This window comes from Acyrthosiphon pisum, chromosome A1 (genome assembly GCF_005508785.2).
Source record: "Acyrthosiphon pisum isolate AL4f chromosome A1, pea_aphid_22Mar2018_4r6ur, whole genome shotgun sequence".
In the NCBI taxonomy this organism is placed as follows: Eukaryota; Metazoa; Arthropoda; class Insecta; order Hemiptera; family Aphididae; genus Acyrthosiphon; species Acyrthosiphon pisum.
Genome location: NC_042494.1, coordinates 154,721,024 through 154,744,856, shown reverse-complemented (window position 1 = coordinate 154,744,856; position 23,833 = coordinate 154,721,024). Strand labels below are relative to the sequence as shown.

Genomic DNA, 23,833 nt, shown 5'->3' with positions numbered 1-23,833 from the left:
GGCTGTGTTGGGAAAAAACTCGCTTATAAAATTATAAGGATTTATAATAACATCAATAAAATATATACTTTCATAAAATAATAAATAAAAAAAATGTGTAGGGACCTATGTAATATAATAATTGTACAACTTAAAACAATTAAACGGAAACAAAAAATATTGTGGATAGTAATTACATTTGAGTATTTATAAGGGCTGAGGACTTCTGGTACTATTAGAAACCTGAAAATAATATGTATTTGCACTTATGCAATAAAAAAAACAACAAATATGCACTTAAAATATTATGCTAAAAAGTTTACAATATGACTTTTGGTACTTAAATTATACAATTAATATGTAAACAACAAATATAAAATGATAGTGAGATTATTTATTTTATAAGAACTTGAAAAAAATCTAATTAGCTACCTGCTACACGCGTTGCAGTGTCATCGGCTAAATAATGGACCGATTTGCTACGACTAGTGGAAGTTGTAGTACTGTATTATATTTTTAAATATATAATTTTCCAAATGTATACATAATATTATGCTCATAATTTGTCAAAGACCGACATTTTAGACACATTTTTAAAAATATTTTCTTATTTGTCCAAACTGATCGAAAACTGTCAAAATATGTTCTCATTTTTTCTAATGTGCTAAAATATGCATTTATATGCAATAACGACAAAATATACTAAGTACAATTTTCAGTGTAACTCACAAGTAGATATTATAAAACATATTTATACATCACTCACATTAGCTATTCTGTGACCTTTCCAGATAAATATTAAAAAACTAGAAGTCTTTAACACTACTAACTGTCTTTAATATTCATAATTATTCCTTTTCTTCTTCTCTGTTTTAATTATAATTAAAATTTCAATCATAATTTTTTCAAAGTTAAACGTTTTAATTATTTCAATATTATTGTTTTCGAGCCTTCAATATCTATTTAAATGGTAGTTTGAGAAAAAAAATTCCGTTTATTAGGTATAATGTAATGTAATATAGTATTATTAATCATTAGGTATATAATATGTGATTAAAAGAGTTAACTATAGATACTCTCACGCATTCACGCGTGTACCTTTTTATTCAATGGTTTCGTTTAAAAATACACAGTTTTAGATTTATGTTTTAATTACTATTACACTATAGATATAATAGAGACTATTAAATCTACAGCGCCGTTATTACATCTATTGTATAATAATTATTATTATTCGCACAATAACATTGTAGCTACGACCTACGTACCTATAGGGCTAAAGCCATTGAAATTGTTTTCATAATATGAGCGATGCAACTATTGTACAGAGTGACTCGCCAAAAATGCTCACCCCCTTTTTTTACATCGATAATGCAGTTATTCGAAATCTGATTTTTGGGATTTAAATATCCCATAAAGACCATATTTCAAATTCTTAAAATTTTTTGTTCTACTTAAGAGGTCTGCAACAATGCAACTTGACTGGTTTATTGTTGTTTTACATGTAACACACGTTACAGGAAAGGCGTGAACGCTTTGTAGAGTGATCTGATTTTGATAATTTTTTTTTTTTTGAAAGAGAAACACGACATTGAACTTGGATTTTGAAAATTCTATTTCTAAACCATATTATATATTATGATTTTGAATGTTCACAAGCTTTTGTTGCTCTTATTATGTTTGTTTTAAGCAACGAAATTAAAAATCAAAGACCAATAAACTCTGTAGAAAATGATCCCTTTTCTGACGCAAAAAGAAATTAATCAAATCAGACCGCTCTACAATAAATTATACGTGAGAGTTTTTCCTGTAAAGCGTGTTTTGAGTATAAATCAAGCTTTTTATTTTTGGTTGACACGACGACGTGTGCTCATGCATTGTATGCGTAGATAGCCTGGTACCCGCATACAATCACACTCACACTAATCGTCATTGACGACTAACACAAATTCCATGGACGGTGGCAACGAAATTACATATTTCCTAAATAATGCCTTTTATTAAGAACACGCGAGATTGTCCTTAAAGATTGTCCCGCGGAGATAAAAACTAGTGTTTTTTGAACGAGAACTCCCTTTTCTATACTAAATTATTTTTAGGTACGTTTTCCCTGCAGCGTCACTACCGGTCTGGACGTAGGTCGGCGTCTGACGCGGCCGTGCTGTTCCATTGTTTGACGCTGCAGGGAAACCGTTGCTTAGCATTACCTTAGCTTAGCTTTAGCATTCTAGCGGATAACTTTTCTGAAAAAGTTGACGTATCAAAATCAATATTTAAAATAATAGTTTTTTGAGTTATTTGACTTGGTGTATACCTACTATAAGGAAAGGATAATAGAGTATGTTCGCGATAATGGATTTGGAAGATATTAGATCTAGGGTGATTAGAAAATTTTAGTAACTAATACCTATTAATCTGTTGAAATTTATAATATTTGTAAAAATGGTACAAGTATAATTGGACAGTGCAGGACACATGATTTTTTTTGTAGGTATCAAAAACATATTATATCTACAAAAAAACTGTCTTATGACTATTTAGAAAAAATAATTTTCGTAAACTGATTAATTTAAGTTGTGTACAGTTAATCCACACAATAGTATATTATTATTAGCACGATGGGTTTCAATTTTTTCTACGACAATTAATATAAAAATTTCATTATTTAAAATGTAGCCTTGTAGATACCTACGTTTTTTTAAATAATTATTTATCATTATAAAGACAATACAAATTATTGGAAAAATAATTATTACTTCAACGTCTTCAACTATAATTACCTACCTACACTTGTTGACTTACTATATAATACCTATTATAGTTTATACTTTAAATACGTATATATTATATTATATAGATTCGTGCAGTACGTATGTCGACGATATTTGCTTTTTCATTTGACAAATTAGCAAGATTGGGTAATAAAATTAATAATAGTTAGTGTTTATTCAACAGCTACTTTCAGAATGTGTATTTTAACCGATTTAAATAATCGATTCTCATAGTGTATAAGCCGTGTGAAAAATGTCACGGTCACACAAATTCGTATTCCTAAAGCACAACGTTAGATTCCTTGTGGAATTTGCATTAATATAATTAAAGTTATTATTATTATTTTATTGTTGTACATAATATGCACATTATATATAATTAAAGACGTTAATGTTTCGTAATATTTATGTTTACATTAAATAATATAATATTTTAATGAATTAACACTGCAGATTTAAAAACAATTATTATTATTCGTATAGGAGCGTAAGGAGCCTCATCCACGGGAATTTAATTGTATTTTTATGTGGGATATAAAAACCGAAAAATAACTGTAAAACGCATATAGGTAATGCTTGGCAAGTCATGGAATTAAATTCGAAAAAATTAAGTAGGTACTTATATATTATACTACAGAATAGATTAATGCGTTATTAAACACGCATTTATGACAATCGAAGTAATAGCAAGTGTAGTGCAAATTCTGTTTAGTGTGTACTACTGTACTGTGTAGGTAGTAGGTACCTCTATATTAATATATTATGTGTGTCATAAATTAATATATATATTTTTTACAACCATCGTGTATGATGGATGATTTCACTAAAGTAAATTTCTCTCAAAATTTGACTGCTGTGCAGTAGGTACACGTGTTACTTAGGGAAGAGTAAGCAAATTCGGTGATTTCCGCCGTTGCCTTCTGCAGCATCAGATCGGTGCCGAGTATGAACCAGCAACGGTGCTTGTTGCTTGACAACTCTGCCTCATCGCACTCGAAAACATGGCCTGTGGTTTCCCATAAAATAATAACTCGGAGAAATTCAATAACATTAATGCGTATAATACTGACGATTGCACCGAGTCACTTAACGAGTCGGTACTTAACTGTTTTATACATATTTACCCATCGTCGTAATGCGTATAATATATAGCTGGCGATGAAACCAGAAACTGATTTTAATTACCCAGACACACATAATAGTAGGTATATAATATATATTTGTAATGTGCAGTCATGTACATCCGAGTGTGTGTATTATTAAACTACCACCCACTTATCAATTTTAGGATTATAATATTTATTATTTTGTATCAATCGATACTTGTTATAATAATAACAACAATTATTTTTTCCCATTTAGCGCAGTTATTATACCACGCCTATCGCCTATGTCCTATGATATACAGTTAATAATAATAATCTATCGTGTCATCAAAATTATGATAATTTTTTTTTCACTAGGTATTCGATCTTACGAAAATTTAATTCTCACATCCGCGTTCACGCATTAAGAAATATACGCGGTAATTTGTGTTGCGATTTCGCGTTTTGCATTTTCAAGACGTGTAAAATTGATCATCTTAATATATACTGTATTAATCGTGTGTCTACTGTATACATGACGCTAATTATTATTAGTACAGGTAGGTAGGGACACATATTATGATATAGTTAATACACGTGGAGGGCTATATGCAGCAATTACTAATAATAATTGTGCTTAAAAATTTGTAATTTATTATTTCTACACCAAAACTGGTGTTCTGTAATGAGTAAAGTGAATTATAAAACATAATAAAACATTAATTTTACTTTGTAGTTTCTACATAAACAGCACGACAAGCAGACTGCATACAGGAATCGGCAGCGGGAAACAATTTCGTTTTGGACAGGTTTCCATAACATATAGGCAACCAACCTACCTCTGCGGCTCTGAATCATGATGATAGTTATAATAATAATAATAATAATAATAATACACAATAAGCAATAAAAGACAATTACATACTATAGCCCTCGTCGTTATGTTGTACAGTCGTGATGGCTGCCGTCTGCCAGCTGTTGAACCGAATCTGTAAGTGTTAGCCGTTTTTGCTCCAATATACAAACATTAATTTTGTTTGAAGAAATCCCATGATGTCCCCTCTGCAGTATGTACTGTAACATAGAAATTATAATTATATTGTACAAGTTAACTCGAATTATCCGCGCACACACGATAAATATTATTATTATTGTATATGCAACAGGTATCAGGTAATCGAAATATATGTATATACAGACATATAGTCAAATGGGAAATTACACAAAAATTTCACTTTGTCTTTACCCGTTACTCGACACAATACACGCACTCTCGCACACACATGACATACGTATACATATTTTATATAGGTGGTACATATCGCGTTTGGGCGTAAACTCGTAATACAATACTTAATACTTTAACTTATTATTATATAATATTATAGGTACCTACTATATGGTAAATGGTATAATATTATAATTCACAGATGGCATATAACAAAATATCGTTGTCATAAATTTCGGCGCACACTGCACCTGGATAGGCATTAGATAGACGTATCTACCTAAAGTATAGCAGCCCGATCAAGTTTGCCTTTTGTATATTATCCAAGTCCCAGGTCCTAAACGATTCGCCTGGTATTACTGCATATATAGGTAGCAACTAGCAGTTACCACGGTATACCTGAGTATAATACCTATATAGCTCTTACACCTAAATACATTATACCTATATAATATAATAAATCTCAGAAGTCAGCCGAAAGCCAAGGAAGACCATAACTATAGATTTTCTCTTTCCGTACCTACACCATCATAATATAATATTATAACATGTATTATAGTATATTATCTATACCTATCACCGCACTCGCGATGAAAACATCGACAATGACATAATGACGAGTTAGACCACCTCAACAACAATAATAATTAACAACACAGCGCATAGGTATATGCATGCAATATACGAATGTCGAAAGTAGGTACAAGGTGATTTCTTTGACGCATTTCTAAGGCGCATTCGTTTCCTCGATCGATTCTTCTTTTTTTTTATCTAAAAAATTATCATTCACGAAAAAAAAACTGGTTATAGGCTAAAAAGTTGGATCATTTTTAGCTGGCATAACGATTTATTTAGTCGTGTCAAACAACGAGTTTTGTTGAGAGTTCAGAGTATTAATATAGTTAGTTAAAAAATTATAGTTGCAAAAACTTATTATATAGTAATTTCAACCATATATAAAATAGTATCTCAATTTTAATCATATAAAACGGCTGATGTACAAATATTGAATAGCCAATAGATTATAGTTACACCCATAGGCGTGCGCACGGGGTGTACAATAAATAATTAGTATAGTACTACAACTACTAGTAAAATGGTCGTATCTGGGGGAGTAATACATTAATTTCAGAAACTGGAACTAAGGGAAATCGCCTCCCCCATTCAAGACAAAACTCAATCTAAAACGTTAAAAAAATTAATAATTCGTAAAAATAGTTAAAGAAGTCTTTAGTCAGTTGACTCAGAGTCCAGAATAGTATCTATATAGTCTTCGCACACCGTTGATAATTAAAATAATAACATTTTGAAGACAAGGTTAATATAAGAGCGACAAATGTGGAGAAACGGGGTACCCTCTGCTGTACAATTATAGGTGTCGAGTGGGTAAGTATAATGGATCTGTTAAATTTGAATTAAAATTAAAATTATATAATATCATAAAAATATACTAAAATTGTAAGTAAAAATTAATATTTTCAATGTAATAATAAGGTCAAACCAATCAAACTTATTTATTGCTGTACGCACTACGCACCTATGTTTAATTGATTATACTATGGAAGCCGGTATGAATTAATAATATTATATTATGGTAATAGTTTTACTTTCATCTTTGGCAAGTTTAAATAACTATTTCACTACCACTACCCATATTTTATAAAGTGACTTAGTAGCACCTACATAGGTGCAAATAGGGGGGGGGCTTTAGGGGCCAAAAATGTCCATAGTTCTCCCAAACATTTCTTACGTTTTGTTTTAAGCTTATTCAATATTATCAAAGTAAGGCCCTATTAGCCCTATTAGCCCCCCTAATCTCAAACAATATTTGCGCCTATGAGCACCTATGATCATTGTTAAGTTTAATATTGGTCATAATTAAAGTTTTGGTAACTATATTACATAGTTATGATAACCATATTGCATCAACTGAATACATATGATATTTTTACCTATGGTGATTGGTGAGTAGCTGTTATCATTTCACACCAAAAAAACGTCGGTGTTAGATAACTGCTTAAATTGTTATTTTAACCACAGTATTTTCCATGTAAAAGCTTTAGTTATAAATTATAAGTTATAACACTTGAGTATATATTTTGGGTAACAGACAGACCTGACAAGAAACAAAATATTGATTAGAACAAAAGTTATTTTATCAGTCAGGTCTTTCTGTTACACCATGTCAACATGTATACTCACGATAATTTTTTTTTAGGTAGGTATTCTTATTGTGGAGAGTGAAAATATAATAAAAAATCCGTTCAGTTGATATTAATCGGTTTTATTGACATTTATTTATAATGAAACAGCAATTGAAATTAAAAAAGGTGGGTAAGTGGATGTCGCTCTGCTGTACAGTGGATTACGAGTGGGTTACTGTATAATGCAGGATGGTATATAAACGATTCTGAGCGTAGACGGTATGTCAGTTTAGGTATAAGACATACTATTATATTATATGGTATTAAAAAAAAATTGACCAATAATAGGTATCTATAATAAATTCCAAATTAATCATATCACATATCTATTAGTACTTATAACGCGTTATACATCAAAAACAAACCATGATACTATCATAACAGTATACTTTAGAAGTTTCAAGTATACCCACGAATAATATTATACAATCACAACAAAATAACTAAAATAGTTATTCCAGGTTTTTAATATGTAATTTCGTCCAAATTTGAACTTAAAATGACTATAAAAATCAACTGTGTAAATGTATTTTTTGGAGTTTTTGGTAACAGAATAAATTACTTACGTGGAATCTTGTCCTAAATTTTCAATTCTTAGATACAAAAGTTGAATATTTTATAAATTTTTTACTACAAAAATAATTATTTAAATTAAAATTTGATACATTTTGTTAAAATTCGATCTTTAAATGATTATAAAAAAAAATTGTGCGTATGTATTTTTGATATTTTTCAACTGCTATTGTAACAATATATCAGGAGCCTTGTATTAAATTTTTATACTTTTTGGCCCAACAGATAAAATTAAATTGATATTTATAGAAAAAAAAACTAAAAAAACTGAAAACTGACCATGTCCGTAAACAGCTCAAAAAGAGTCAAATTATTTTCAAAATTTTATCGTATATAGAAAATGCTAATATAAACATTTAGTGAAATTTTTAAGTATCTACAACCATTCGTTTTTTAATTAAAATAAAATAAGAAAATCGTCACATGAGAAATCGAGCGAACATCAAATAATGTAAAAATATGAATTTCAAACGCTCATAAAAATTTAATTTGACTTTCTTGTAGACATTTTTTTTTTGATAAAGGTAGACAATATTATGTGGAATCTTGTAATACATTTTCAAATCTTAGATTTAAAAAGAAAAATTTTTTTGAATTCTTAACTCAAAATAATTTGCTAAATTTCGTGATTTTTACCTCCCGAATGTACCAACTAGATTCACTTTTCCATCAAACAAGGTACTGTTGAAGAAAATCGAAGCAGTTTTATTGCCTCAAACCGTGATGACAGACACAAAAAAAAAAAAAAACAATAAAAAAAAAACACACATCATTGTAAAATCAATACATTCATCGTTCCACTCAGAATCTAAAACATATAAAAGTATAATGATTAATATTACAAGGTTAATACAATGACAAGAAACGCAGATTTGGAAAAGCACCTCGGAATTGCCACCGACATAGTTCGACTATAGTTCGAGATATTATATAATTTATGATCTTTATAATATACGACAACTAGGTAATAAAATAGATTTAGGAGACTTGTAATTTGTAAGTTGCAAGTTCTAGTACAGTGGTAAGTATAAGGTATACCAGTGGGCCGATAAAAATACGTCAAACGCATGTTTCCTCGGCGTTGGTGTTTGAGGTGCTGCAAAAGTGGGGGTGGTCCTCCATAATATAATATATCATGTACTGGAATAATAGACTTTCACTGCAGAAATAAGACGGACGTGTGCGATGCAGTCTTCTTAACTTAGGTACCTATGTATAATAATATAATATATCGTGTGTGCGGCGAGTTTTCACTCCGACGACGACCGACGATTAAAATAATTTTATTATTATATTTACGTTTTCCATTTCGATGTGTTCAACGAGCGGTAATCGACTTGTATCGCGCTCGACACAACAATAGGGACCTGCTCGCGAGACAATGACAATACGAGTACCTATACATAGGCTATACATATTATAATGGGCGTGTATGACGTGTGGGACCGTCTTCCCGAGTCGCATAACATACCGTATTATGTACGATACTTGTGTACAAGAATATAAAATATTTATGTACTTATCTATATATTAGGTAGGTACTCATATCTACCTAATACATTGGTGTCACGCGGGAAAACATGTTGGGCCTTGCGGGATTTAGTATAAGGTAGAAAAAAACATCACGACTTTAGTATCGTTACAAACTTTAATAGTGGCACTTTATTTTTTTTTTGGTTTTCCTAAATAATTTGGTCAACCTCGAAATCTCGTCCCGCGTTGTTCACTGGCTCACTGCAGGTGGTTTCGTATTTTGGCGGGTGCAAGTTTTCATTGACTGGTGTCGGGCTTCTGTTGCAAAAGACGCGTTATATTAATATATTATGCAGAGTACTGAGTAGGTAGGGTAAACGTATCATAAACTTATCGCCTATCTTAAATTATCCTGGACAGAGGTCGTCCTATATATAGGACGGGTTTTATTGAAAATTATGAGCTAAAGAAAATATAATTTAGCTATAGTAGGGCACCACTGCTGTGATTTGTGAAATTATTATGATTAGAGTTTGGTTTATAAGATATAAATTATACAGGAAAGGTGAGATAACGATTAAACGCTCGAACCTGAACGTGAGACCAAAACGCGTTTCAAGCTACATTAAATAGGTACACATTTTTTATTCGATTCATTTTGGATCAGTTGGATGGACAATTTAACGTTATGGACTATTCGTTATACATAGGTACTTATATTATATAGGTACCTATATTTTAATCAATACGGTTAGGCTAGTTATTTTATTTTTTTTACTTTTATTTAGATGATTCGAGATTGAACTGTGATATATTTTTCCCAATTGTATAAAAAATACCTATAATTATTATTATTAATAGTATTATTAATAATTACTATTAATAATCATATAAAATACGTTTTAAATGTTTTAATGCATTTATTTCTATAATTTTGAGACTTTTTACGACATCTAAATTCTTAATTGTAATCATACCTAATAATAATAACACCAGGTACCTAAATCTTTCGGTCAAGTAGGTATACCTACTTTAATGTTCGCGGTAGGTTTGAGAGAGATTTTTTATGACATATTGGGAAGGTTATTTCTGAAATAGCATAAAATAGATCCGATTAAACATTTAAATTAAAAAACGTATGGGTAAAATATAACACCCTTTGCTTTTAATTTAGACTCGATCCGATGATGGAGGGACATGACGATATTTATAAAAAAAAATGTTTTTTACCTATTAATGTTATTATATTCTAATGTTTTTTTTTTTTTTTTTTTATGGTCAGTGTGGGGAGATCGTGGATATTATCACATCACATGGCCACCCTCCCGGTCATCCCTCGAAATGATCGCTGACCGTGCTCGTATACATTAAATATTATAATATATTATGCGATCGCCGATCGCGATTCTTGGTGGCGACACCCAAACAATAAGATAATTAATAATAACTTTACATTGTTTTTCGTACACACAGACGCATGTCGAATCGAGACCACCGGCGACCGAAAGTCAAAAATCTTACGATAAAATATTATATTGTTTTGTTTTCATTCGTCGCCGCGGAAGACTCTATATACGCGCGCTATTGTTAATCGGTGTCAATCCGCATTGCCGGAAGCGGTCATGTTATGCAAATAATATTTTATTATTATATATTATTATGTGCTTGCGGTATGTCCGTTCGACCGCAAACGGAATATGTATACGAACAATAATAATAATAATACAATGTTACGATGCGTGTATCGCCGCGTTCACACACTTTTATTGTTTTTATTATTTTATCCGATTTCGCGGGCTGGACGCGATATTATTATTATGTACAGACTATATAGGTAGAGGCATCCAAAGTATCAAGTGGCGTAGGAAAAAAAATCTCTCGAAATTACACGAAACTACTCATTACTTTATAATATCTCGCAGTAAGACGATGTTACGTCAAATGCGCGTTTATACCTCATTAATAATCGTTTTCGATACGACAGTGATGTGTTCATAATAATATTATAATAATGAAACAATTTACCCGAAGAATTCACTGTATAAGCTATACAATTGTATTAGATGGACCGAAAATTCACAAGGTTTGCGCGTTAGTTATAATAATTATAGTTAACACAATAAGTAATAACACGTAATCTAAAAAGTTTGTTATTAATTAAGTAACACAGGTAATATAATATAACGTGTGATATTTATGCGATGAAAATCCCATCTGTGTATAATATAAGGGCCTCGACCGTTAGATGATTTCAGCCTCGCCGAACGAAAATCTGATTTCCAAGATGTATAATATTTTAATTTAAGTTTTTACACTGGTACATCAAATACTGTAGAGGGTAGTGATGAATTTAAAATTATGAGTATGCACTTATGCATTAAATACTGGCCAAATATGCATTGAAATATGCCTTAAAAAGTTCAAAAAAATTGATTTATTTAAAGTAAAAATTTAAAACTATGCTTGAAAATATACAGATCAAAAAAAAAGGAGAAATCATAACTCATAAGACATTTTTGGAATAACAAGAAAATATAATATATCCATTCATAAATTCAAAAGTTAGGTTTTTTTGTTTAAATGTAATTCCAAAAAATAAATTTAAATAATATCAATTAATAAATAATAATCTAATAAAATAAATACGTATCTAGTCATTAATTTTAAAACAAAAATTCGAAAATTTTAAAATAATTCCCACAATATATTTTATACAGTGCAAAAATATAAATTATTGAATTATTCACCAAATTTTGGCCAAAAATACGGTAAATAGGCCAAAATATACAAAATAAAACTTCACATACTTAACCATGGTACCTTGAAATGGATTTCTATAATACCTATGTCTTCCAGCATCGAATACGACTTGGCAAGATTGATATTCGAATGCATGAACTTGCGAGCCCTGATTATAAGCAATTTTTTTATCGGAGTAAGAGTTAATGTAATAATTGATTTCACATACAAAATTACAATCGCGTGGTTGACGATTTTTTCTCCGACATATGTATATATATACCTATGCAACTGCGACCGAACTCTCTAAACGGATTTCATGCGTCAGCCGTGTCTATTACGAATATTCTATGTGTTGTGTAACGCGGATTTAAATTTTAAACGCACAAATGATTTACATTTACCCACAAATCTGCAGACAAACATTAAGATCCACGTACGCAAATAATATACAGTTATTTAATTTTTTTTTCCATATAGGTTGGTGCCCACCCATTTTAATCGATGATCTTCTGTTGTAGCACTATGCATTATGTAGACAGCCACAAACTAAATCGTGTCTCACCGTTAATTAATTTAATCTATACCCGTGCTATTGTTTAGTTTACAATCGCCTTGGACCTTGCCGCTGTATAGTTTATAGTATTCGTTGCAGTTATAGTTACGGCGATATCGAGTGATGCATTTCGTGCAAATGCTAGTGAATCATAGTAATAATAATAATAATAATAATAGCCAATACGTATATCTATACGTTTCAATATACCTACTTACCGACTATAATTATTGGACGGATCTGTATACAATACATAATATAATAATATAACAATATTTTCGGGACGCTGAGCGTATACGAAAAACATTTTTTTTTTTTTTAAATTTAAGCCTTAAAACGGTCAGAAACGACGTGGTCATTATCAAACCTTGGTTAATTGTAATTCTAATTTTGTGGGATTACACGTGAGAAATTGAATCACGCATTACTATATTATTCTATATGGCCGGTGTATGACCGAGGCAAAAATCCTAATATTACCGCGAATCCTTGACACAAAACAATATAATATCCTGCGTCGTATACGTGTAATAATGTACAGTGACTGTATTGTGTTGGTGCATATACCCAACGAAATGCCATTGATGGTCGGTCATCACGTCCTACAACTGTCCTAGTCCGTCGACTCCGTCGTAACCAGAGCCAAAATATTAATAACTCGATTATAATAAATTTCCTTCGATTATTGACTTAATTGTTATTTGTGCTTGGTCCGTCAGTCAATGTTGTTACCAATACTTGTGAATTTCGCAAGCATTTAAGTGACAATATTGTAATTAAATATACCCAACTATAATATATTATATTAATATTTTATACTTACAACAATAAATTATGATTATTGTTGTGCGTGTATGTATAACGTATTAACGTCCTTATAACGAGAGGACGCAACATCAAGGTTTGTTGTTTATATTATAATATATTAATTAGGGCTATGATTTCTATATGCATTAGCATAGATTTTTCCTTTAATCCAAATAGCTACCTACATATTGGTTATCATTTATGTCCGCGTTTTGGCCCATATTGAATTGAATAGAACAGTTTTTATTGTACATGTTTTTGCATGTTTTAATCAAAGCATTATATTATATTTTTGCATACTTGGAGTTTTTTAATATTTATTTGAAAAACTAATGTAAAAATTCGTATTTATCTAATGAAAATCTAAAGTTATTATTTCTTTCTTTATATGCCGTAAATATACTAGGTATTTAATATTTATAAACTGGTCGGTTACATTGGATAAGAAATAAGATTTTATCTTAAGATATAATCTGGAGTTTTAGATGCGGTTTGCCGTGTGAATACAACATTTTCAATTTTGTGCGCAACATTTATAATTTATATAAACAATTACAAAGAATGCCCTAGTTCAAAGTAAAGGTGTTAAACATGACAATTTGTTGACGAATTTACAAACGAAATTGTTAAACCTGATGATAACATTTTTAATTATATCTACTATTTGCGATCAATTTTTATATAGAAACTATTTAATGTTTGACGGAATGTAAAAAATGTTATTAATATTCTTTTGCATATTTTACAATTTTTTATTTCATAAAAACCCTGTAGCCTTACATATTATAATATACATATATTATATTTCCTCTAGTCTGTCCATAACCTAAATACCTATAACACGTGTGCGTCAAACACGACTGGTTCCTAGCGAATATATGAACTTATGAAACTAAAGCGAATTTTATTTCATTTAAGGAAACAATATTATAGAGCGAATAGCATAATATCATCCTATATATGCAGATATAGGTACTATACATATTATATATTATTACGTATAGGTAGTAGATACGTAATAATTGAGACTTAATATTTTTGTTTTTGTGAAAATGCTATATTTAATGATAATAAATCTATTGGTTCAGAAGGGTTCTATTCATCCCTAAACCATAATACAGAAATACAGTTACCAAAGTTAATTTTTCAAAATTCCAAAATACCAATAAATTGGTGAACAAATGGTTGGTTGAAATACATTTAATTTATCATACGGTAGATCTATTAAATGCATTTTATTATTTTTAACATTTAATGTTTTTTACAATTTGTAACAAATCAAATTTTATACTCCTATATTTTTAGAAAATCAATTTATAACATAATCTACAGATGAATAGCCAATAGTTGATAGATCAATTATTTTTAAATACTTATTGATAAATTATTTGGTAAATACATACCTATCAACACTAAACATTTCTGTAAAAAAATATAATAGACCCCGAAATAATTTTTGTGCACAAAATTTGTGCTTAATAAAAATTATTGTTCTCAAGAGGAATGTCGTGCTGTCAATGAGACGGTATCTTTTAGGTTAAGTGATTTAGATACTTATAATAGGTATGTACAGTAATCAAGCAATGCAGTAAAACAAATGTTTTTATATATACGCTTTGGAGTCATGCCGTTGTTTTTAAGCTGTAAATTATTTTAAGAAAATCAAAAATGTTACCCATGACAGACAGTATATTATATTGTACGCATGTACACCTTAGAAACATTATTTTTTTATTAATCTATTTTTTAATAAGAAATTTATTGAAGAAAAAAATACGCTTTCCAATCGCAGGTGCATAATATAATATAATAATATCTAATGTGAACTGTAGACCATAGTCTCTAATGAATTTAAAATTTTATATCCACATCCACTGCGGATGCAGAAAACGATCTCTGCGGCGTTTGGCACCGCCGCAGTCACACCATGTAACAGAAAAGTATAAACGATACCTAGGTATATTTATCATAATTATGATTAATAACGATACAAATTATTGTTATTTGTATGCCACGATACGGTATAGGTACCTAATTGTGAAATAATAAAGATGGAATATTATACTATACTCGCATAGCGCAGTACAATATACGACTTGTTTCTGTCGCGGTACCCGAGCGATCCGATCTCGGATAATTGGGGAAAGGCTCACGGGTGTATATACAATCATAATAATATAATATTATATATTTTTATGTATGTGAATCAGTGTGCGTGTGTGTGTGTGTGTGCGTGTGCGTATTGTGTGCGAGTATGTAGATAATAATAATATAATATAATATAAGAGCACAGTATGTATTTATTCTGCGCATGTTTGTTCAGGAAAAGTCCGTGCCTACTGCTGATAGTATTATGTTTTATAATACGATTTTTTTTTCTCTTAAGTATAGCGCCACCGTACCGGAACGGTTTAATGTCTCGGTCGGCAGGTGCAGCTGCAGTAACAATAAATACATTTTGTATACAGATAAACGTATTATAAATTCAACCATCATAGGTCTGTATGACTGTGTGTATAATGTGCGCGGTGTTTATCTGGCGTGGAAGTTAAACCACAGAAAAACACGAGTTAAACACGAAATGGACAAAATCTTTAGAGCCAGTGCGGCAGTGCACAATTGATAGTGATACATGTGAGTTCATGTAAATCCTACGATTGAGAGTGCAGTAAGGTTAGTGCCCCGTTAAAGATAGGCTACCACCACCTCCGACCCTTAACTCCGGAAACCCGCCGACCACGATCCCATTTGGGTACTTATTATTCTAAATAATTTTGAGATAAATGGAAATTGAATTTGAGTATTACTTATATATTATTTAATATTATGTGCCTACTGCCTAGATACTTTTTTTAACAATCAATGACAGTACGCCTGTGACCAATCATTACGTGAGTTTGATCGTATGATAATTAATAATACACGCTCAAACTTTTAATACGTTCTATATTGATGATTATGATTTATGTTAATCAGGCATTATATAGGTAAAGATTTTTATTGTACTTATAGTCGTAGATATAATGGAGAGCTACTGTTCAGTTTTAACATAAGTCATAATGCGTAATTAAATAGTTATTGTGTTTAATATTTTATTACAATGCGAATTTAAACTGCCTTCTACAGTACTATTAGAAATGTATCACGTATTATATATATATATCACGTATGTTCAGTTTAGGCAGCTACATCAATTAATCGTGTCTTGTGCGTGGCGTGGACTATAATAACTATTCGTCGTATACAATTGAAATTTTTTGTTCGGCGACTGACACCAATATTGCATTAAAAAATGTCTACGTACAGCCTTGAGCCTTCGTATGGGTGACATATCCTGGATGCAGGTGAGTAATACTTATTAGTTTGGGCAATCGTAATTTATTTTTACTGAAAACAAACTTTAAAATTACTGATTTTCGAATTGGATATAATAAAATATATTAAATGCTAAAACGAACATACGAAAATACATTTTTGTATTATTGGAATAATTATAGTGTCAGTAAATATTACATACTTACCGTTACCACATTATTAAAATAACATTTTTCGATGTTTTACTTTGTTTACACTCATTATTCTATTGTTAAAAATAATATTTTAACAAATTTTAAAATGATACCAAACCGCATATAGGTTAGACTATTTGTATAGGAATTTAAACTATTTTAAAGTTTAAGATTTAAATAGTTGTACCATGTGTCCATGTACCTACCTAATGAATTACAGAGACACCCTCCGAAAGCTTGTATCACTTTCGATGTTTAAAAAATACAAAATTTAACGTGAAATAGCACGTGTCTTCCATTAAAAACATTCTTCTTGCATAAACTTGTCTAGAAAGATTTTTGAAATCTTATTTACGATTCTTTACTGCCTATATGTACAAATTGTGATAACTGAAGAAACTAAAATAAATGCATAAAAAATATTTTAATAACAAATCAATATTTTAGTTTCCGGTTTGAACCGGTTATTTTAGCGCGGCTGTTTAAGTGTTATGGAAAAGAGGATTTTTTTTTGCTTTTTAGCCAATTATGAGAATAGAACTTTCACTCATGGACAATATTGTTTATAACTTGAAAACATTCATCGATTCAAAATAAATTTACATATAATTATAAAAATATCACTAATGATTCAAGCTACATTTAAAAATATTTATAATATTTTTATTAGAGATATATAGTATATAGAAGTATGTATCCTACGTTATAGATTAATATAAAGCTTAAAAATATTTATAATAAAAATTGAATTATAATTAGTTTTGAATTAACAGAAGAGATCAAAGTTTTTTTTTACCAACGTCTGCCTTATTTAACGTATTTTAAATCAACCCGATCGGGCTAAACCTTATTATCCATCTACCTTAAATACATTAAATTCTATATATGTGCAGTGAACACGTAACTATTGGTTTTTTTGCGGTTGTATACCAATACCAATACGATGATTTACTATATTTACATGTTAATTCGATAATAGGTGATTCCGTGGTGACGCGAACAGAACATATTTTTATTTCACCATAAGTATATAATAGCACAGTGGCGCATAAAAGGAGGGATCTGCCGGTGTGGGGGTCAGATCCCCCCATAGGCCTTTTTATTTTTGAATTGTATAAAATAGTGTTCTTAGTTTTAGCGCGTCACAAGGAAACATATAAAAAAAATTAAATAAATTGTGTACTATAATTATTTAATTCTGGGGTGTCGACTTTCAACATTTTAAAAGGTATGCTGACACTATAACCCAAAGTAAGTAGGCCAAAAAAAGTTCAGCAGACCAATGTAATGTATTGTAATATAATAATTATTACAAAAAAATGTGTTCTTTATATTTTTCATGTAATCCTATCCTATTAATATTATAAATGCGAAAGTCTGTTACTTTGTTGCTCTTTCACATAAAAACTACTGAATGGATTTTAATGAAACTTTACAATAATATAGCTTATACATCAGAATAAAACATAAGCTACAAATCATCCCTATAGGTCCTACCAGAGTATGTGCTCAAACAGGGAATTATATATTTACGGTAGAAATTTTTGTTTATAAATGGTCGCCATAGGTTTTAATAATAAATTATTGATTGCTGTGAAAAAAAACAATTAATCAATCACGGATTTTGTTTTATATTTTCTATTTTGTTTTCTTTTTGTGGTTTGAAAGTATAGCATTTAAGAATTATGCCACGAAAGAGTAAGTCTAATCTTTCAAGAAGTTCTAATAAAGCACTATATAATTAATGTTTTTGGGTAGATTAGACCACTGGGAAGAAGAGTTTTAGAGTTATAGAGTTATTTTAGAATTAAATTTTACACTTACGTACAAACAGCACGGGTAGATTGCCTACCTGATAATGTACTGCTGTGAATCAGAATTTTTATCCTGAGCAACAGAAAAGTTAAGATAAATCTAGAACATCACACACCGAATATTAAACAACGCATTGAACAAAGTTTGAGTCATATATACAGTTCGTACATTTAACGGGTAACGAAGTGCACGGGATCAGCTAGTAATTTAATCTATTATGAATATAGTGTATAAGTATAGTGTATACAATACTATGTTGTGCGCAGTATTATAATATTGGATGATCGCTTGCAGGATACACGGATGACGTGTCGACGTAAGTATACTGCAGTTATTCTACTGTATACCTAAACACACAATGCTGGTGATTGTAAATACCTATATGTGCGTAGACAATTTATTATTGCAAGTACGAACAAGGGCATCGCAAAAATTTCGTAACATCCGCGAGCCCCGCGTGCAGGTTACGTGAGTTCGATAGAAGTGCGAATAATATGGTATTTAGGTATATAATAATGTGTAATAATATGTGCTGTCCTGGTATATATATATATTATATATTCATATATAAATAGATTAATAGATACCTTGAATAAATTGGCACTTACTGTACGGATATCGATAATCTAGAAACACTGCGCCACAACATTTACACACGGTTCTGTACATTTTGAGGAGAGGGGGCGTGCAATCCCTCCCAGCAGCTCTTGTTGGGGCAGACAGTGATTTTAATGCTTATAATTTCAAATAATAAACTATAGGGGTAGGTTGGTGGGACTTACCATGTATTCAAGTGTGATCGAAGAGCACACTAGTTACCAAATTGGTTACATGTAGTATAGGCGTGGTATTATAACAAACCGTGATAAATGAAACCACAACACAGACATTTATATACCATTTTAGTTTGTACTTTTTAATAATAACTTTAAGACACTGACTAAATAGTAGGAAATTACAATAGACTATAATAATAGAAAAGGGGAACGAAGTGGCTGGATGGATTAAGACGTCGGTTGCGACGCACACCGGCGCCGGTTCGAATCCGACCAAGGGCGGCATTTTTCTACGGGCAAGTCACGGTGTCAGGAGAGAAGTGTCGCCATCCTCCACCAGGACATGACAGATACCTACAGGTGCCCACTAAAAAATCTGCTAAACCAAAATACACGTGTTTTCTAAACCTACAATTCCTCCCCTACGAACAAAAAACAAACAGCTAATGGCCATAGTTTCCGGGCTTCAGGATCAATAAAAAAAAAAAAATACTAGAAAAACAATAGTATAGGTACATAATATTATAATATTATCTATGGTTATATCGGATATCCGATAAACAATTTGCGGCGGACATATTGTGTTTATCGGCGATTTTTGACAATGTCATCCGAACGATGGGTATCGTTATAGTTACTACGATTGAAAAAATTAATTTCGTCGAAACCGTACATTCATTAATGGTTTTTATCGTAAAATGCGCGCCAAATTTATTTAAACCGCACACGGTTTGTCATAATATTCTGTACCATCAATGGACGGACATTAAATTTACCTACAGCCAATCACGACTACGTGGCTATACTTAATATATGTATACACAATATATAGATATGACTCACACACGTGTAGCATTATATATTTATATATATATATGTATTGGAAATAATCGGTCGGAGGATTTCGTGTCGGCGAGGACCTGTTGCTGTAGCAGCTGAAGCAGTAGACCGAGTGGCCGACCGGCGCCACGGGCTAAGAATAAGGAGTGAAAACGATACAACAACCTGTGAGCTAGGACCGCTTTCGTATGGCCCCGCGGGGATAAATAAGCCGCATTCACTCTCCGTAAATATATATATATATATATTATATTATATATCGCCACTGACTACAACTGTACCGCCACTATACTTCCATCGCCACCGTCGTATAGACTCGTAGTCCGTCCGGCCGGACCACTTTCTCGAACCCGCCCTTCAAACGAAAACGAAATAATAATAATAAACAACATTAACGTGTCGTCTGCGCGTATACGAATCGGTTTCACTTTTATATATCGCATACCACACCGAACTTTTGTGTACGCACGATGATCGCCACGCATAGGTACCTACCGCGGGCAACCATAATATTATTATACAATATACATGTTCCCGGTGATATATTTTCTTAAAAACACGGCCAAAACGCATTGAAATATTTTGATAAATACATTTCAAATTACATTTGTCGATGGTATATTAATTTCATTATTTTTGTCACCACAGCCCACAGCGGAGGCACTATTATATTAATCTATTATATGACAAAACTGTAGATGCGTTGGTAAAACTACAACATGGATGTTTTGTTACCTGTGTATAGTATATATTTTATAGTATAAATTGTTTTGGTTCCTATACAACTTCAACCATAAGTGAAAACTATAGAAATTTGAAAAAAAAGTACAATAGTATTGTAAACTTACGTTTTTATTTTTAATAAATTTTCAAAACAGTCTGAGTCTAAAGTTTGATATTTTTTTTGCTTGTTTTAGATATACATATTCTACCTACTAAAAATGAAGAAATATTTTGTGCCATTTTTTTTATCACCACTACAATTATATTGATTTTGAATTATCTATTCCGGTACTCACATTCATAGTGGTAATGGTTATTAGTTACATTTAGATAGGCAAATCGTTTTTGTTCAATAATTAATTAATATTACATACAATTATTGCATATCCTATTGCAATGGTTTTTAATTCTAAAATTATAGTAAATAAAAATATAGGTAATTACAAAAGTTCGTGTTGTTAAGTTTTATTGACACATCAGCTATTTACAAAAACAATATAGTTGAAAATATATTCATGTTGAACGAAAACAATATTTGTCGTTTTTCAAGGTGATTGATCTGTTTATTGTTATTAGTTATTACTTATTAGGTAAATAATAGATGACAAGTACAAATATATCACGTTAGCAGGGAAACAATGTTTAGTCAAACCAGCATGACGAAAATTTAGTTTAATTATTTCTCTAAAACGAAGACCTAATGATCTATCTGAAAATAAACTATTAACTATAAAGGGATAATAAAGATATGCCCTTTTTAGTTTTTACCGAAATAAACTTTCTGATCAACTGACCAACTTAAAAATTCGAAAAGTCAACTTACAATTACTTACAAATTGAGCTTTTGAACTTACAATTATCCCGGTTTTATTAAAACATAATGGGGGGAGGGGGCAACTTCACAGACATAAATAATTGGCTTTAATTGAAGAATTACGGTCAATGCAGTATGTACAATAAGCAGGGCTCGGAAGTTGTAGCACTAAAAATGTTACTTTTTAGCTCTTAAATATGCACTTAAAAACTCCAAAATATGCTCTATAAATAGCACAAAAAAATCAAAAAATATGCATTTAAATTGGAAAAAATAAATTTATTTTAAAAAGTTAAATGTAATTATACAACTTTATAAAATTGTTGGGCTCATAGACATCAGGGACTGTCTGGACTAGTTGAATTATAAACCGTTAACAAAATATATATTAAATTACTTAAATATGTTTGTAAAAGTGTACTATTAGATATTAATATAATATTACTATTAAAGATCTATTTATTTCCTATTTCCTAACCAAATTAATCATTATTTTCAACATAATGTGATAATTTCCTATATTTTGTATAATATGTAGGTATATATTATGTATATTAAGAAAATATGCCTAAAAATAGCACTATATACCTAAATTAGAAAAATAGCAATAAAAACAGTAAATATGCAAAAAATAGCAGAATAAAATTTCTTGTATGACATCAGAGAAGTGTGATACATATTTGTATCTTACTTTGGATGTTCTAGGATGAACCAAGAAAAATATGCATTTGCTACAACTTCCGAGCCCTGACAATAAGTATCTAATATTAATAATTTACAAGGAGTTAACAATGAATATTTACATGAGGAGGAAATCACACATTTGTGACACCTCTTAAATTTATAAGTTTTAACTTAAGTCATCAAATCACGGCACCATTTCCTCTTGAGGCGTCTGGTTGCATTATCTGGAAGTGTTATAGCGAAGCTAACTCATTGATTAGTTGGTTAGGAGTATCTTGAAGTTTGGCGTGGAAGCGTTTGTAGTAGATATCAGATGTATTGTCGATGGAGGGTAATTGGAGGTCGGAGTTTAGGGTCTCGTTTGAAACGAACCAGGGTGAACTTAAACCGAAATAAACTTTATGAAATTTTTAATTTAAGGATGTCCTTAAACTACAGTATATATTATGACACTGATGATTTGTACAAACTATTCGTACCTGCTACCTAGGTGTAGTTTTTATGACCAAAAAAGAATAACAGCAGACGAATTAATGAATATAAAAATGTTGTTTTTCCTCTCCTGTTGTCTATAATATCATATTATAGCGCCTTTTAAATAAAACTATTACGATATTATGCAATAATAGTATAATATTATTTACGGCACGACGACGTCACGATGCTGTACTTTGTAGGTGATGAGAATATTTAGAATAATAGGTACATGTTTTATATTACGTATGTATCGAGTCACTTTTCATCGATACTATCGGTGAATATCGCAGCTTCCCGCTGTCAATCAATTATTCAACGACTATCAGACTATTATTATGTTAAAAAATCTTTAAACGCGCGTATATATAAGGGGTAACAGATATCGAAACGTTGCTCTTAGAAAAGTGTATAGCTTCGTTATAGAAAATAGAAACTAGAAACATTGAAAAATTACAATTGCAAGAAATGAGATTTTTTGTTGAAAAATTATTATAGTTACAACATAATGATATACAGTACGCCCTTCGTAAGTGTAATATAAAATGGGCGGTGAAAAAGTTTCTATTTTCTTTCGCGAAATTGACTGAGAAAATCGGTGTAGCTGCTTAAACGGATCATCCCGTACAACAACTGTACAAGGTACCTATACCTACATATTAATATATTAAAATATTATATATTATGTTTAATACGATAGGTAATAACAATATATCATTTTAATATCATTATATAATGTAGAAGGAGCGCCGAAAAATCAAAATCAAAATAAATCATAAGAAT

The 23,833-nt window shown here is 30.6% G+C and overlaps 1 long non-coding RNA gene across 1 annotated transcript in view; it reads right to left on the bottom strand.

The window, feature by feature from the left end:
• Positions 1-4,367: 4,367 nt before the first annotated feature.
• The window catches only part of LOC115033893, a 57,511-nt gene continuing 38,045 nt past the window's right edge, over positions 4,368-23,833 (bottom strand). Inside the window, exons 2-3 of the long non-coding RNA XR_003839228.1 lie at positions 4,761-4,909; positions 4,368-4,684 (exon numbers count right to left, since the gene is read on the bottom strand). This is a non-coding gene — a long non-coding RNA (uncharacterized LOC115033893). The remainder of the gene's footprint in view (positions 4,685-4,760; positions 4,910-23,833) is intronic.